The sequence below is a fragment of the Acinonyx jubatus genome, chromosome D1 (assembly GCF_027475565.1).
Source record: "Acinonyx jubatus isolate Ajub_Pintada_27869175 chromosome D1, VMU_Ajub_asm_v1.0, whole genome shotgun sequence".
Lineage (NCBI taxonomy): Eukaryota > Metazoa > Chordata > Mammalia > Carnivora > Felidae > Acinonyx > Acinonyx jubatus.
The window spans coordinates 48,588,528-48,606,552 of record NC_069390.1 but is presented as its reverse complement, the minus strand read 5'-3'; the positions used below and the strand labels follow the sequence as shown (position 1 = coordinate 48,606,552).

The 18,025-nt window shown below is 41.9% G+C and overlaps 1 long non-coding RNA gene across 1 annotated transcript; it reads right to left on the bottom strand.

Annotated features, from left to right (window-relative positions):
• Positions 1-8: 8 nt before the first annotated feature.
• Positions 9-17,669, bottom strand: LOC113603505 (uncharacterized). Its single transcript, XR_003425107.2, has 3 exons — positions 17,007-17,669; positions 9,356-9,489; positions 9-3,789 (listed from the first exon to the last, which is right to left on the bottom strand). It is a non-coding gene; the product is annotated as an uncharacterized LOC113603505 (long non-coding RNA).
• Positions 17,670-18,025: the final 356 nt, after the last annotated feature.

The window sequence follows — 18,025 nt, the reverse complement described above, 5'->3', positions numbered from 1 at the left end:
GCTAAAAATTAAGATATTTTATGGCCTTTATACTTGTGATGAATTAATACCAAGTAAAGATGTATATTTGCATCATTAAAAAAATTAACATTAGCAATCACAGCTTTATCCTAAATGTCCAAAATACGACTTTGGTAATATGGCCTCTTTGAAATCTTTTTTTTTTTTTTTTAAGAGATAGAGAGACTGAGTCTGTGAGTGGAGAGGGGCAGAGGGAGAGGGAGAGAGAATCCCAAGCAGGCTCCACAGCAAGTGCAGACCCCAACTCAGGGCTCCATCTCACAAACCCTCTCACGAACAAGTGAGATCAAGAACTGAGCTGAAATCAAGAGTCAGAGGCTTAACTGAGCCACTCAAACACCTCTCCTCTCTGAAATCTTTTTGGATCAGTGTGGAAATTTTATGTAAGGAGCAAGGCCCTCAAAAATAATGGCAATTGATTTCATTCCTCTTACCTTCACTTTCCTCATCTGTAAAATAGAATTAGTAATCCTTATCATATACAATAGATAATGTATACCTAGCTTTAGGCATAAGTACCTAGCTTTAGTAGATATTCAATAAATGTTATTTTTGGGTTATCACTCTCTTTAAAGTAATTGATCCATGGGGCAACTGGACGGCTCAGTCAGTTGAGCATCCAACTTGAGCTCAGGTCATTGTCTTCTGGTTCATGAATTCGAGCCCAGGATCAGGCTTTGGATCCTCTGTCCTCCTCTCTCTCTGCCCCTCCCCCTTTCACTCTCTCTCTCTCTCTCTTTCTGTGTCAAATAAACATTTTAAAAAGCTTTAAAATAAAAATATAAAGGTACTTGAGATCCAGAAACCCTTTGAGTAGCATCTGGGCTTCTGGTCTGTGATCTGCTTCAGCCACACTGAGCTTTATTATACATCCTCCCTGGAGGCTTATTCAGCAGGCATGGTGGGAAATAAGAGTGTTCTAATTGTAAGCTGTCCCTCTTGTCAGAACAATAAAACAACAAAATCAAGCATCATTTCCAGTCTCCTCTCCAGCATCCACTGTGCTTCAGTAATCTAATGCTAAAGAGGTACCTAGGGTAAAACTAAACAGTGTGCACCCATCCAGTGGAGGCTACCATTTCATCAGAGGCCACAGCAGGAGCAGAACAAAAGAGAACCACAGCAGTGAGTTTCAGGGATGCATTCCTAACAAGAGGAAGCTAGCTATATAAGGAGAGCTCTGACTGTCTCATCTCTCTTCCTGACCCAGTCCTAAGAACTGGGAAGGGGACCCAGTGCCCCAGAACATGATCCAACGCCACCCCCCCCTCCAGGCACCCTCTAGGTCACTACAACAGGAGGATGATTGAAAAAGTCAAACAGTGTCCTCCTGCCAGTAAGTCTAGCTTGTATTGGGTCAGGCAGAGAACTTTGAACCAATCATGAGACTGATGTTTGAAACCAGATTGAACTGAATTGTAGTAGTCAAGCCATAGAATCTTCCAGGGGTGTCATTAAGGTACAGGAGACAGGGATTTGCCATCCCAGTTGAAAGTAGTAATTGAAAATAATAATAACACAGAATAATTACTGAATGCTTACCATGTGCCTAGCCTGTTCAAGAACTTTGCATACATCAATCTGTCTAACCTTCATAATAAGCTTGTGAAGTAGGTCCATTACAATCTCCACTGGATGCAAGAGGGAACTGAGGCACAGAGAAGTTAATTTGCCTAATTCAGGCTCTGGCAGTCCTGCTCCAGAGCCAAGCTTTCACTTAATATGTTCTACTGCTTCTTCTGTCCTGATAGGTTTAGATTTCGTCATAAGCCAATTAGTAATATATGTGGAGCCCACCACATATCAAAACCATATAATGTGATAATGTGTGAGTTCAGAGTTCTCTCTTCTGCTTAAACAATAAAATCTCTCAAGATATGAATTTTAAGAAATCTCAGCTTATTCAAACAAAACATTTTAAAGGGAAGGCCCACTTGGGTTTCAGGGTAAAGGCCAAATGAAAATCACCTGCTAAGAAGAGTTAAGAAGGAATCTGCCCTGTGTGCTACTGCCTGTCTCTCACTCTACTGTTATTTGTTAAGGAAGCTCTACAACCAATATGGGACTTAAGCTCACGACCGTAAGATCAAGAGTCACATGCTCTACCGATTGACACAGCCAGGTGCCCCTGTCACTCAATTTTTTTAACAGCAAAGACTTTATATAAGAGAATAGTCCTCCAAAGTATTAATGTCTTTCTTAAGCAACATTGCCTCTTATTAAAGATATCTTCATTTTTTTCAATTATTTTCTTCTCTGATTCAATTTGACAAATGTTATTGAGCATCTGAATTGTGCAGTGCACTGTTATGATGCTTCCTTCCCTCAAGAAAATCACACTCTACCAGGAGAGAAAAGAAAATACGTAACTCACAATAACTCCAAAAGGATTATAGTACTTGTTTTGGTGGTTCTGTGGGAGCCCAAAGAGGTGAATGCTTGGTTTTGACAAGGTGTGTCAGGAGGCTCCATAGAAGAATTAGCATTTGAATTGGATTTTGAAAGATGAGTAGGATTTAGATAGGTAACAGTGGGGAAACAGCGTTCCAAGGAGAAGGAAACAATAAGCAACTCATGGAAGCATAAAAATGTATGGCATGTTCTTGGAAAGCAGTAGTCAACAAAGCAAAAGGAGGAAAATGAATATTGGACAAGGCAGGATTTAGACAAGAAAGTGAGAATGGAATGGGGTAGAGGAGAAGCAGTGTTGGTGAAGGAAGCCTATAAAACTGAGCTAGAGCCTGGAAGAGAGTGTGGATTGCCAGTATTAGAGGTACTGGTAACTAAAAAAGTGTTTTGAGACTAGATTAGGGTAAGGAGAAGTTCAGTTTGGGACATATTTATAGTCTTTGCATCTTATGCAGGTGGAGGTATTCACCAGGACAGTAAAAATCAGGACCTAAAGCTCAGCAAACTTTAAGGCTATGAATAATAAATGAGGAAATGATACGTAGGAACAGCCTATGAGTGAGACAGAAAATTGTGGGAGTAAATAAAATTATTCAGCAAAGTGGGTAGAGCAAGAGGATAGGATGTCCAAGAACAAATCTCAGAGATCTGTATAGGGCAAGTGGAGAAAAGAAAAGACTGAAGGATACAGAGAGAGCTGTCAGAAAAGTAAAAGGAGAATCCATGGATGGGGGGAGTCACAGAGGCCAAAGTAGAAGAGATTCAAGAAGGCAAGGACAGATGGGGCACCTGAGTGACTCCGTTAAGCAACTGACTCTTGATTTTGGCTCGGGTCATGATCTTGTGGTCAGTGAAATTGAGCCCTGAGTTGGGCTCAGCACTGACAGCGTGGAGCTCGCTTGGGATTCTCTGTCTCCCTCTCTCTGCCCCTCCCCTGCTTGTGCTCCCTCTATCTCAAAATAAATAAATAAACAAACTTAAAAAAACAAAAAGAAGGCAAGGACAGTCAACATGGCAAAGAAGAATGGAAACTGAATGAGAATCATTGGGTTTGGAAACTAGAAATTGATGACCTTTGAGAGGTTTCCCTCTCAAAGCATAGATGTTTTCTCTACATCTTTTAGAGAGTATACAACAAAGGCTATTACTAATTTTCTCTAGTAGTTTTCTTAGTCATTGTCCTAGTCAGCTCAGGTTACCATAACAAAATACCTAGACTAGGTGGCTTAAACAACAGATGTTTATTTCTCACGGTTTTGGAAGCTGGGAAGTCCAAGACCAAGGTGCCTGCTGATTTGGCTCCTGGTGAGGATTTTCTTCCTGATTTGCAGACAGCTGCCTTCTTGTTTCCTTCTTCATCTGGCAGAGAAAGAGAATTCTAGTATCTCTTCCAATGCTTAGAAGGGCATTAACCCATCATGGGGGCTCTACCCAATCACCTCATTTAAATCTAATCATCTCTCAAAGGCCTCCCCCCTCCAAATACCATCATATTGGGGATTAAAGTCTTCAACATATGAAATTTGAGGGGACACAAATATTCAATCCATAGCAGTCATGATTCTTTGGGTTGCAACTAAGAGAAATTCACATCAAACTAGTGCAAAGAAAAGGTATTTCAGCAAAGCATCATCCCCTTACCATCTTTCTATTTCTTTCTGCACAGCTGTTTTGGCATCCTCTGCCATCAAAGACTAGCTCTCAATGTTTTGACCATGCATATGGCCAAACATGACCATTCCACAACTTCTAAGAATGTGCCTCCTCCACTCAAGCATCATGCAGGTACTGAAGTAGAATTTCTCGAATCTAATTATAATTCCCAAAGAAGTTTGTATACCTGAAACCAACTCTACCTTTGTCAAGTGTTAGAGGCATGAAACAGTAACCTTCCTTTTTTCACAGAAGATTGTCTGAATTAAGTTTCTGTTATAGCAATCGAAAGAGTTCAGAATTTTTCTTTCTTTCTTTTTCTTTCTTTCTTTCTTTCTTTCTTTCTTTCTTTCTTTCTTTCTTTCTTTCTTTCTATTTTTATTTTATTTATTTAATTAATTATTTATTTATTTTTACTTATTTATTTATTTTAGAGAGAGAGAGCACACATGAGTTAGGGAGAGGGGACAGAGGGAAAGACAGAATCTTAAGGCTCCATGCTCAGCACAGAGCCCAACTGAGGGCTCGATCCCATGACCCTCGGATCATGTCCTGAACCAAAATCAAGAGTTGGAGGTTCAAATAACTGAGCTAGCCAGGTGCTCTGAAAAAGTTCAGGATTCCTGATGGTAAAAATTGTTAAACCTCAGGATGGGTTCCAAGAAAGGCTTTCTTTCTAAGGAAATTCTCCAAGAATTGTCTAGAATGGACAATTCCTTTCTTAAAAAGGCCTCAAATCTAGATTTTTTCCCCTGTCATTTCAAAAGCAAGTGACCAAGAAGAAATCACCCAACTGCTTCATTACCTGTCTAGGGAGTCAGGAGGTGTTAATATCCCAATCTGACAAGTACACATGGGCACAAAGATCCTGAATTATTTTCCTTTTTTTAAAAATATAATTTATTGTCAAGTTGGCTAACATAAAGCGTATACAGTGTACTCTTGGTTTTGGGGGTAGATTCCTGTGATCTTAATTATTTTCTATTGTTATCTACCAGGTCAACACACCTGCTAGGAATAGAAAACCCTTTTTAGCCTCAGGAATACACTTTTTTCTTTCCAAAAGTAAACTGCAACATATCAACAGTTAACAAGAATGAAGGTAAACTTTTACAGCTTATTTATTCCACTGAAGTGAACACTAGCCACCCACTTAGCCAAGTACCCTAGATAGCTTCAGGCAAGTGAACCCTTGAGCAGGAGACATAATTGGGAATTACCTCCTTTAGCATTTAATCTTTTTCACCCAGTTATTTCTGTATAGCTTTCCTTCTCTGAATACTCTTTCATCATTTACTCTTTGGGGAATCTGAGCATTGCATTGCCTTTTGAGATCTGGTTGTAAGGCATTTCAAGTCCTTTGGTAAGAGCAGGATTTCCCACTGTGAGAAAGGTATTTTACTAGCAACAGCTGTTACCTCGGGGTGAGGGGTAAGGGGTGGATTGTGCAGGACTTTTACTTCCTAAATGAAATATTTCTGAAATGTTTGAAATGTTTACAATGAGTATCAATTGTTTTTGTAATCAGAATATAATGTGAGCTCATATTTCTTTAGCATGTTCAATGCCAAATAAGAAGGCAACCCACACAGAAGATATTTCAGCTGTGGAACTCTCCAAGGGGATGGTATTCTCTCTAGCATCTTGCACATTTTGTCCTTTTTCTCTTCTAATGATGAAATCCTATGTTTTTTCTACAAATTTTAATGTCTTAACGGAATTATGATAACTTCAGGTCTCTGCCTCCAGTCTTGGCGTTTTCAAGTAATTACCCACACTTTTACCAGATTGATCTTTTTAAAACACAAATCTGAGCATGTCACATCCCTTCTTCAAATTGTCTGAGACTCCTCTGCCCCTGCAAGCCCCAGGGACTCCATGATAACCAGGCCTACCTACCTGCTTCTGTAGCCCCATTGCCCTTTACCTCCAGCTCTGTTCTTTAAGTTTCCATAATACCAGACTGTTATAAGACACAGCATCTCAAGGTTTAAACTGAGACATCTCCTTCTCTGTGTAGGTGAGGAAGTACAAAGGCTGCTCCAAAAACTTGACTTTGATGGCGCTGGACTCAGTTGTGCTCCTGTGATTAAGACTGAAGTCATAGGGATGGAGGCAGAAGTGTTGGCACTGAAGTGGGTGGAGTGTCATCACCCTACTGATCATCTGCAAACATCTCCTCATTCCTACCTTAACAACAGTAGAATCACCAGTACATGTCTCTATCCCCCTTGATACTAGTTTTCTCTGTGGTTTTCAGTGCTTGACATAACTCTCTGGTGGCTGTCGTGATGTCTGCTAAATGGATCATCTGGTATTTCTAACCCAGAAACAACCTCAGAATGAATGTCATGTAGATCACAGGCTGCTGTGGCTTAGCCCTACTGGGCCTCTTGAGTTCCTGTTGTTGCTAAAGGATCAGGAAGTGAGGGTGGGGATGGGGGGAAGGGGACTTAAGAAGAAAGAGAGGCTACACCAGAGTAGTCCTGTGCCCCAAAAGACTGTATTATCAAAGGCCAGCTTGTTCCTTGCCTACTCTTATTGTGCAATAATTGGAAGCACTCTAAGCTTTTTCCTCTTGGTCATGAACAGTTTATTATTGAACTGTGCTATAAGAACACAAAAAGTCTGTGGTAGTGATTGCAACCGGAGCAAATACATGTGTAAGTGGTCAAGATCTGGAAAGGAAAGTACCAAAATATAATTAGTTATATGTCAGGTTGGTGGTATTATGGGTGACTTTTTCCTATGAAGTTTTTGAGTTAGTTCATCTTTTAAATACTTGTTAAGAGAAAAGGGGGGTGGGGAAGGGGATAATGCTGTACCCTTGAGACCCGAATTTCTAGCATCTAGTGTAATAGAATGTATATATACTATAATAATCTGCTCTAGTCCAGGAGTCACCATAGAGTTCAGCTGAATACACCCATGGAATTAGAAAGTCATGGAAGGTAACTTGAGGACAGTCCAGTCCAGGGGTGCTTACTGGGTTGAGTGTCCTACTGTTGATTTTGGTTCAGGTCATGATCCCAGGGTCATGGGATCGAGCCCTGCATCAGGCTCCATGCTGAGCATGGAGCCTGCTTGAGATTCTCTCTCCCTCTGCCCCTCTCCCCACTCACTTTCTCTCTCTAAAAATTAAAAAAAAATTTTTTTTTAATTTAAAAAAAGACAGTCTAATCCAATTTTTCTTTTTATAGAAAAGAAAGCTGAAACCCAGAAAGATCAAGTGGTTTTCCACACTCGCCCAGCTAATTTGTGGCACAGCTAAAAAGAAAACTCAGTCTTCCCTTTTATACAAAGGAAAGAACAATTTTATTCTTTCTTAATTTATTCTTTCTTACTACTGCCTTTCAAACTCACTCTGTCAACTCTCCCTTCCAATCCCTTTAACTTACAGTGTTTGGTCCTCCAGCCTCTGACCTAGCCCTCAGGACTGAGATAAAACATCAGTCCCTCTACCTCACAACTCTGGACACTCAGGTCAGATTGTTCCAAAAACTCTATCTCCATACACTCTGCTCTACCTCCCAGCTACCTCGGGGGCATTTCTTCCACTCAGCACACATGGCCATGAGATGTCAGTCAGTCTCCTTTCCTGGCAGATCCCTCACTTGACTAGAAAGTGAGACAAACACAGGACTCTGAAAATTGTCTTCAAAGAAATCCTTGCTTTTTAAGCCTCTTCTCCTAGGGTGCAAGAGTGGCTCAGTCATTTAAGCGTCCAACTCTTGGTTTTGTCTCAGGTCATGATCTCACGGTTTGTGAATTAAAGCCCCACCTCAGGCTCTGCGTTGACAGCTCTGAACCTGCTTAGGATTCTCTCTCTCTCCCTCCCTCTCTCTCTGCCCCTCTCCTGCCTGCACACTCTCATTCTCAAAATAAATAAACTTAAAAAAAACCCTCTTCTCCTTAATTTTCTTTTCTCAGGACAAAAGTGGGTGACAGTCTACAGGTTTTAGAACCAATTAGGGGGCTACCTCCTGAGCAAGTCATGCTTAAATAATCTGACACATCTCCTTGCAACACGGGGGCACTTGTAACCTATTATTCTAAGCTCTGAACTAAGGAAATAGGGATATCTCATTTAACATTCAATTAGAAGTGCATCTATTTCTTTCCCAGTTCTTTGTTTCTTAATACATTCCAGCTGAAATTTTTCAATTTAATTTTTACTAAGTTATGCATTCCAATGAGAGAACACATGCCTTTTATATTTTGTAATTTGTTAGACCTTGTGGTGGGGCCATCTTCTGTCTCCCTCCTTCCCCTTAGCTGAGGCCATCAATAGCACCTGTAGGCTCAGGCTTGATCTGGTCATTGGATCCCACACAGAAGGAGGAATTTATGGCACTTTAGTCCCTCACTCTAGCTAGGGTTGCTCGTCTGAACTTATACCCAAGTTCTATCAGATAGATGACCTTCAGTTTCATTAAGACTCAGCCCTGCCTTGGACTCCAGACCCAGTCCTAGTGCCTTACATCCAATCCTGATAACCCCGCAACTGGGGCATGCCTGCCTGTTCCTTTCAATTACCCACTCCTTGGGACTGGAATGTTCCCGAACTTTAGTCCAGGGACTGGGGTCCTACTACCAGCTGACCAGACTTATCTATTTGTCTGAAATCCTGAGTATCTACTATCTCAGAATTCTTCTCAGTAAGACAACACATCATTTTCTGTTTGGCTTCAGATACCAACTGCTGGCCTATGTTACAGCTTGCTATCTGTCAGTATGCCCTCCCAATGGCAGATTTGGCCTGCTCAGTGCTTCTGCAGCTGACACTGTGTCCCCTTGTGGTATTAGATACCTGTCTCTTTCACTCAGCTGGCCCAGGCCACCACAGAACTCAAGCCAGGCATGAGCCATTTCCCTTGAACAGAATGCTTTGTTATATAACTGGTCTGTAGAACAGTGCAACCCTTGAGACCAAACTAGGAAAAGCACAGCCCTGTGTAGTGACCCCTTTGAGGATAGATCAGAGAATCACCCATAGTGTCTATTCAGGCATAGGCAACCTGTATCAGAGACTGTTGAGTCCCACTAGTTCAATGGATGTGTGTGTGATGGACATCCATTTTACCTGCCCATCATCCCTTCTTTTCTGATAGCATGACTTTTGCATCCCCATTCTCAATCCATAAAGTTCTGGTTGGGCTGACCCAAACTCCAGCATTAGTCCTGGCCAACCAGAGCTACACAACACACCTCAGACACAGTGATTGTTTCAGAAATGTCCACGTGACCCAAGCTGGACCAATGACAGTCTTACCTGAGAATGATAGAGATGCTTTCTGCTAGGGTTACTAAATTGGTAGAATGTAACCTGGAGCTGCTGGTGGCCATCTTTTTTCCCACATAGGGAAAGCCTGCCTGAGAATGAAGTCAACTCAAAGGAAAGCAAACCTGAAAGAAGCAAATTGGTTACAACATTGATCCAATTCTAAAGCCAGCAATCCATCAATGGAATCCTTGGTTTATCAGACAACATATTTACTTTTAGTGTGTAAGTCAGTAGGACTTGGATTTCTATTACTTTAAAATTAATACAGTTGGGGCTGTCTGGCTCAGTCAGGATAGTGTGCAACTCTTGATCTCAGTGTTGTAAGTTCAAGTCCCACACTGGGTGTGGAGCCTACTTAAAATAAAATAAAATAAAATAAAATAAAATAAAATTAAATTAAATTAAATTAAATTAAATTAAATTAATACAGCTGACAAGACTGACTGGTATTTCCTTCTGCTTGACCAGCTGATTAAACCTCTAGGCTGAAAATAGTGAAGAAAAGCAAGTTGAAAAAAAATGCTCAAAAATGTATTCTTTTTTAAATTTAAAATTTTTTTAATTTATTTTTATTTATTTTTAGCATTTATTTATTTTTGAGAGACAGAGACAGAGCATGAGCGGAGGAGGGGCAGAGAGAGAGAAGGAGACACAGACTCTGAAGCAGGCTGCAGGCTCTGAGCAAGCTGTCAGCACAGAGCCTGATGCAGGGCTTGAACCCACAAACTGTGAGATCATGACCTGAGCCGAAGTCGGATGCTCAACCGACTGAGCCACCCAGGTGCCCCTTCTTTTTTTTAAATGTTTATTTATTTCTTTTGAGAGAGTGAGAGAGAAAGAGTGGGGGAGGGGCATAGAGAGAAGGAGAGAGAGAATCTCAAGCAGGCTCCATGCTGTTAGCACAGGGTCTGATGCAGGGTTCAATCTCATGACCATGAGATCATTACCTGAGCTGAAATCAAGGGTCAGACACTTAACCAACTGAGTCACCCTGGTGCCCCAAAAATGTATTCTTTCATTCATTCAACTATTACATAAGAATAGCAGCATAATACAATGAAAAACAACACAAGGTTCAGAGCCTATCAGATCCCTGTTCAATCTTAAATCTTCTATTTTCTAGCTGCCTATATGGGGCATGTTAATTAATATCTCTGAGCCTCTGTTTCTCCTTTTGTAAAATGGGAATAATATTACCTATGTCCTAGGGTTATTATGAGAAACAGATATAATGTATATGGTGCCTGGCACTAAAAGGTTTTCAATAAATGGTGCTTATTTTAATTACAAAACATCTTGGGGCGCCTGGGTAGCTCAGTCAGTTAAGTGACCACTCTTGGTTTTAGCTCAGGTCATGATCTTACGGTTCATGGGTGTGAGCCCTACACTAGGCTCTGTGCTGCTGGTGTGGAGCCTGCTTGGGATTCTTTCTCTCCCTCTACCTCTGTGCCTCCTCCACTTATGCTCTCTCTCTCAAAATAAATAAATAAATAAAACCTAAAAAAAAAATTAAAAAAAAATACAGAACATCTTGAGCTGCAAGGACTTTGGGCTAAGGGGTTTAAAAAATAAAAACAAGGTGCACCTGGCTGGCTCAGTCCATAGATCATCTCTTGATCTCAGGCTCATGAGTTCAAGGCCCAAATTGGGTGTGGAACCCACTTTAAAAAACAAAAAAATTAGAGAAAAAAAAAAAGCAAAAATACTTGATCACTACCTCCAGAGATTCAAATTTTAACTAAAGAAAGAAACACAATGTTAAAGACAGAGAGGCAGTGTAAGCTGTCTTGTGATTGGCAGAAGCCTCCATAACTCAAAGGAAGGAGATAATTCCTTTCTGGGGTGATCAAAAAAAGGCTTCATGGAAGAAGTCGAATCTGGGCCCTTGAATGAACAAAAGTTTTGGTAAGCAGAGATTGGGAGAAAGAGCATTCCAGTTAAAAACAAAACAAAACAAAACAAAAGGCGGGGGAACCTGGGTGGATGAGTCAGTTAAGCATCTGACTCCTGATTTTGGCTCAGGTCATGGTCTCACAGTTCATGGATTTGAGCCCCACATCAGGCTCTGTGCTGACAGCTCAGAGTCTGCTTTGGATTCTCTCTCTCCCTCTCCTCTGCCCCTCTCTTGCTCACTAACTCTCTTACTTATTTTAAATAAACTTTAAAAAAATGTTTTTTTTAAGAGGCAGGAGTGAGAAAATGGCTCTATCTGCAGGATTACAAGGCATAGCAACATGGCTGAAGTATAGAATCCACATAGAAGAGGAAGCTAAAGCTGGAGGAGTTAACTGCTGCCAATTCAGGGGTGGGGTGTGCTGAGGGGTGCAGCTTCTATCCTGTCCTCAGGGACTTAGAATCTTTCAATAGACCCAGGCGATGGGAACCTTTGAACATTTTTGGACAGCATTTATACAGGACGAAAGTTCTGATTGATCAGCAAATCACTTGAATCCTCTTCCAAACTGCACATTTCTACCAGCTGTCCCTAGAAACCCTGCCTCAATGAACCGCTGTAACTAAGGAGAGCATGTTATAACTCTCAACTGCATGTGGGGACATGAAAAATGGTTGGGAAACATCCGCCCAGAGGCAGACATGCTTTTTCAGAGAATATTGTGTGTGGTCAAAAGGGCACCAGGATCAGTAAAGCTGTGAAAAAAAGGGGGAAGGAGAAGAGACGGCCTGCATTCATCCCTCCCTTGGATTCGTACAATCATTTCCTCCTAGCTGCTCTTTCTGCCTCTGGTCCTTCTCTATTTCTTTTCTTTTCTTTTTTTTTTTTTTTTTTTAATGTTTATTTATTTTTGAGAGAGACAGAGACAGAATACAAGTGGGTTAGGGGCAGAGAGAGAGGAAGACACAGAATCCGAAGCAGGCTCCAGGCTCCAAGCTGTCAGCACAGAGCCCGATGCGGGGCTCCAACTCACAAGCTGTGAGATCATGACCTGAGCCGAAGTCGGACACTCAACCGACTGAGCTACCCAGGCGCCCCTGGTCCTTCTCTATTTCTAACTATTTTATATTTCACTATCAGATTAATCTTCCTGTTCTGATCCTGTCATGCCAACTTCAAAACCCTTAATGATAAGTCACAAGACACTCCCTACAGAATAGACTGAAATTCTTTGGTTTCCCATAGAAGGGTCCTTTTGGATGAGGCTGAAACCACCTTTTAGACCTCACTTCCTGCTACATGTTTCCAGGTATCTTCTGGTCTAGCCAATATGACTACTCAAGAGTCCCTTGCTTTCCTGTCTCCATGCCTCTTTTGTGCCACTCCTCCTGGCTGGAATACCACTCCACAGTCCCCTACTCATCTATTTCCAACTTCTCCATCCTTGAAGGCTCAGTTCACATATTCTGATCTCCTCTTTCTCCTATTCTGCCTTTGATAATGTCTTTTTTGAGCTCCCACAGAACTTTACCTGTATCTCTGTTTATGTATGCATCATTTACTTTAAAACAAACAACAAAACTTGTAGTCGTTTATTTTTTTTTAAATAAAAAATTTTTAATTTGGGGCACCTGGGTGGCTCAGCCAGTTAAGCATCGACTTTGGCTCAGGTCATGACTTCACAGCTTGTGAGTTTGAGCCCTGTGTCGGGTTCTCTGCTGTCAGCACAGAGCCTGCTTCAGATTCTCTGTCCCCTCCTCTCTCTGCCCCTCCCCTGCACTTTCTCTCAAAAATAAACATTTTTTTTTAAATTTAAAATTTGGTAATACATTTTACAAGTACAGGACAGTGTAATAAAAGTTGTTATAACCTCACCACCAAGAATTGCCAATTTTTTAAACATATTTATTTATCCATTTATTTATTTAACATGTTAAAAATGTACATACCCTTAGAGTTTCAGTTTTGCAGGATGAAAAATGCTGGAGATTTGTTGCACAACAATGTGAATGCATTTAATACTACTGAACTAACACTTGCACATGTGCATAAGTGGTGGAGGGATAGAGAGGGAGGGAGAGAGAGAACTCCAAGCAGGCTCCACACCTCTAGCGTGAAGCCTGTCTCGGTGCTTGAACCCATCAACTGCAAGATCATGACCTGAGCTGCAATCAAGAGTCAGATCCCCAACCGATTGAGCCACCAAGGCGCCCCTAAAATCACCAGTTTTTAAGCTTCATATTTGCTTCCATATTTCTAATAGAAGTGAAATATTACAGATAAAATTGTTTCTTTTAACCACATACTCTCCCACTTAGTCCCATTTCTCCTCTCAATGTCCAGTGGCAATTGCTAACATGAGTTTTGTGTGAATCCTTCCATTATAGTCTCTATAATTTTATCTGCATGCATATATGTATCCATCACCAGTGGATTATGATGTTGTGTCCTCAAATTTACATTAATGGTATCATGATGAATGTGTCATTTTGCATCTTGCTTTTATCACCCAAAGTTTTTTTGAGATTATTTCAGGTTGATTTATGAATATACTTTTATTTACCTATTACTCTTTGTTTTTTTAAGTTTGTTTATTTATTTTGAGAGAGACCAAGATAGTGCAAGTGGAGGAGGGGCAGAGAGAGGGAGAAAGAGAGAATCCCAAGAATTCATTGCTGTCAGCAAAGAGCTCAATGAAGGGCCCAAACTCATGAACCATATGAACCATGAGATCATGACCTGAGCTGAAACTTAGAGTTGGACACTTAACTGACTGAGTCATCCAGGCACTACTACCCTTACTCTTTGATAACAATTTAGGCTGCTTCCATCTTTCTGCTTTTATAAACAATGGAGCAGAGAATATCCTCATACTTGTTTCTTTGTACACATGGGTGAGAGTTTCTTTGGAATACATACCTCGAAGTATTATTACTAAGTCATAGGGTATGTACATTAAAAATTTTTTTTAGGGGGCACTTGGGTGGTTCAGTCGGTTGAGCGTCCAACTTTGCTTCAGGTCATCTGATCTCACAATTCATGAGTTTGATCCTCACATCAGGCTCACTGCTGTCAGCGCAGAGCCCGCTTTGGATCCTCTATCCCCCTCTCTCTACCCCTCCCCAGCTTGCTCTCTCCTTCTCTCTCTCTCTCAAAAATAAAAATAAAATAAAATAAAATAAAATAAAATAAAATAAAATAAAGTAAAATAAAATAAAATATTTTAAAAATAATTTTAAATATATATGACATAAAACTTACCATCTTAACCATTTTTAAGTATAAAGTTCAGTAGTGTTAAGTGCATTCACATGGTTGTGCAACTAATCTCCAGAACTCTTCATCTTGCAAAACTGAAACTCCAAGGGTATGTACATTTTTAACATATTAAGGGCATGACTTATTTCATCTACTAAACTATAAGCTTTGTAAGTGTATGATCAATATCTCATTAATTTTTACATTGAGCAAAGTGCCTAGTATAGTAGTTTAACAGGTAGAGACTTAACAAATATTTGTTGAATAAATGAAAGAACTAATCAATCAAGAGGAATAATAATATTTTCACAATTTTGGTGAGATAAGATTTTCTTATCACACAGATGAGATACTAGAACTCAGCTCTGGCAACCTTACCTACTTGGAACATAGCCTGCAAACCAGAAAGGGACAGTAATGACCTCTGACCAAAAAAGAAAAAAAAAAATCATCAATGCTTTAAAAACACATGTACTTTACCTAAGGAGATCCCTTTTGAATATTTATTTATTTGGAGTCTATTTACAATTTTCAAATTTGCATTATAAAAACATGGCATATTTGGGGCCAAAATTAGGAGATCACAGAAAAATGTCTAAAAATAGGTTTTAAAAAAAAATCACCCTTCACTGCAGTTAGAGAGATGCACTGGTCAGATTTCCCCTCAAGAAAGGACTTACTGGAGCACCTGGTAGCTCAGTAGGTTAAGCGTCTAACTCTTGATCTTAGCTCAGGTCACAATCTCATGGTTCATGGGGTCGAGACCCACATTAGGCTCTGTGTTGATGGCAATAGCATGGAGCCTGCTTGGAATTCTGTCTCTCCTTTTCTCTGCTCCTCCGCTGCTTGTGTGTGCACTGTCTCTCTCTCTCTCAAAATAAATAAATAAACTTAAAAAAAGAAAAGGTAATGTCCAGCTGCAGGCAGTGACAAAATTCAGCTGTTAACTTTTTGGTCATCCTCAGCTATCCAGCCAAGGTCAATCTGTTCTCAGAGTGGCCCCAACCAATGACTGTGGAAGGTGGTGGTACAAAGGCCTGTTTATTTCTACCCATCATAGGACACCTCCAGTTGGCAGTCTTTGCTCCAAATTTCCCTGCTGGGCTGGGAAAGATTTTATATCACATCTGCCCAATTCTACTTCCTCCCCTTTCTTTTCATTGGTGTAGCTCCCCAACAAAGTTTTTCACTAACTCCAGCTCAGCATTTGCTTCATAAAGAACCCAACTGACACAACCTTAATTCTATAATCCTAATTCCCAGAGATACACACCATAGCATTCTTTTTGTTTAGGTTTTTATTTATTTATTTTGAAAGAGAGAGAGAGAGCAGGAGCAGAGGAAGGGCAGAGAGAGAGGGAGAGAAAGAATCCCAAACAGGCTCTGCACTGTCAGCACAAACCCCACGTAGGGGCTTGGACTCATGAACTGTGAGATCATGACCTGAGCCTAATTTAACGCTTAACCAACAGAGCCACCCAGACACCCAACACACACCATAGCATTCTAAATTTTTTTTATATATAGAGAGAGTGTGTGTGTGAGAGAGCAGGGGAAAGGGGCAGGAAGGGAGAGAGAGAGAGAGAGAGAGAGAGAGAGACAGAATCCCAAGCAGGCCCCATGCTCAGTGCAGAGTCCCCATGTCAGGCTTGATCCCATGACCCTGGGATTATGACCTGAACCAAAATCAAGAGTCCAATGCTTAATGTACTGAGCCACGCAGGTGTCCCTGCGATGTTCATTTCTCAACCCAAATTTTATTTCCCATAGTACTTCTAGACCTGAAAAAAAATCAAGAAAAGGGGCTCAGTGTTGCAAGCATTCCACAACAGTAACAGTCCAGAGCACAATACAACCTCCAGGCTGTGTACCAACCAAGGTACTGCTGGATACACTATCAAGAGTGCTGGTACACTGCTCATCTGTCAAGCCAACCCCACTCCCACCCCCTTCCTCAGTGAAACCTTTCCTCTTTCCCCTCTGTAGTTGCTTCCTGTCCTGCTCATACTTAGATGGGAGCAGTTATTACCCAGTATTATAAGTATATGCTTATGTGTTTATCTTCCCTGCCCCCAGCTTCTGCAGGACAAGAATCTATGTACCACAATGTAGGATGAAGACTAAGCATAAAATATTTATGGGAGGCATGGGGCTTGTGAATGAACCAGGCTTTATGCTTTAAATACTAAGGAAAGGACAATAGGAAAAGTGTTACATTTTCTTAAGCGGGTCTTGAAGACTATAGTGTGCTCTGTAACAATGTACCAGGTCATTGTGTGAGTTGGATGGGAATGTGGCAAAACCAGTTAGAAGTCCCTGCAGTGACCCAGCACTGAGATGTAAGAAATGCAAGATGGCTGCGGTGGCATGGAGAGGAAGAACTACATCTACAAGGTATTTCAAAAGAAAAATAACAAAAACTGGGATTCGCTGAGTTCCCAAGATTTGCTAGAAGTGCCAACACCGCTAAGGTGGGTGTGGACTCACCCCCATTTCGCCCACGTGCGAAGTGAGACTTGGCTAGATGAAGTGACTCTCTGGGGGTCACACGCCATGCAAGTGGCAGTGCTGAACTTCCAACATAGGTCGTCCGGCTCTGAAGACCTAGACCTCAATTGCCCGGGTCAAGATTACCCACTCTCTGCACTGCGGGCTGAGGAATATTCCTGAGCTGAGGCCTCAACTCCTCTACTTACGGAGAAGGACCTTGCAGGGCCCAAGCACCGCACAGGGACGCTTAAACGAGCGGTCAGGACCTTGCAGGCCCGCACCTAAGGGCGGAAGAAGGCGCGTCGCGGGGGCGGCGGCGGCGGCTCAGCGCGCGGCCCGGGGCGGAAGCGGCTGAGTCACCGCAGGGCAGAAACGCAGCGCGCGAAGACAGGGCCCGGCGGCCGGCGGCTCCCGCACTGGTGAGCAGTGACGCCCGGCGTCGGCACACGCAGGGAAGCGGACGGCGGCTGGCGGCGGCCGGAAGAGCTGAGTCAGAGCGGGCACGCCCGCGGGGGCCGCGCGCCGCAGCTCCAGAGCGCCGGGGCTGCGCTCGGATCCCGGCCAGCCATCCGTACGGCCCCGCGGAGACGCGGTTGGGCGCAGGGCTTCGGCGATCGCGCCCACACGCTGGAAGCCGAGACTGAAATTTGAAGTCTTGAGATGGCCCCAAGCAGCGGATCCTGTACGCATGTTTCGGTGGAAGCTACTGACCTTGTGAAAGGAGACAAGCTTTGGGTCTAAGACGGGGCAGATTTTGAAGATCAAAAGGACTTGCCCGGGACCAAAAATGATTTGTCTGCCTCAGTTCCAAAATGCAATAAATAATAATTAAAACAACACACACACACACACACACACACACACACACAATTATTTTTTAATGCAAAAGCGAAAAATCCGGAATCCCAAGAGAGGATAAACCTTGCAATAAAGGTTTACAGAAAATAAAGTTCTCCCAGGATGGGAACATTGCACAGGGACTTTCTAGAGGTCCCTGATAAACTTGATTCATAGAC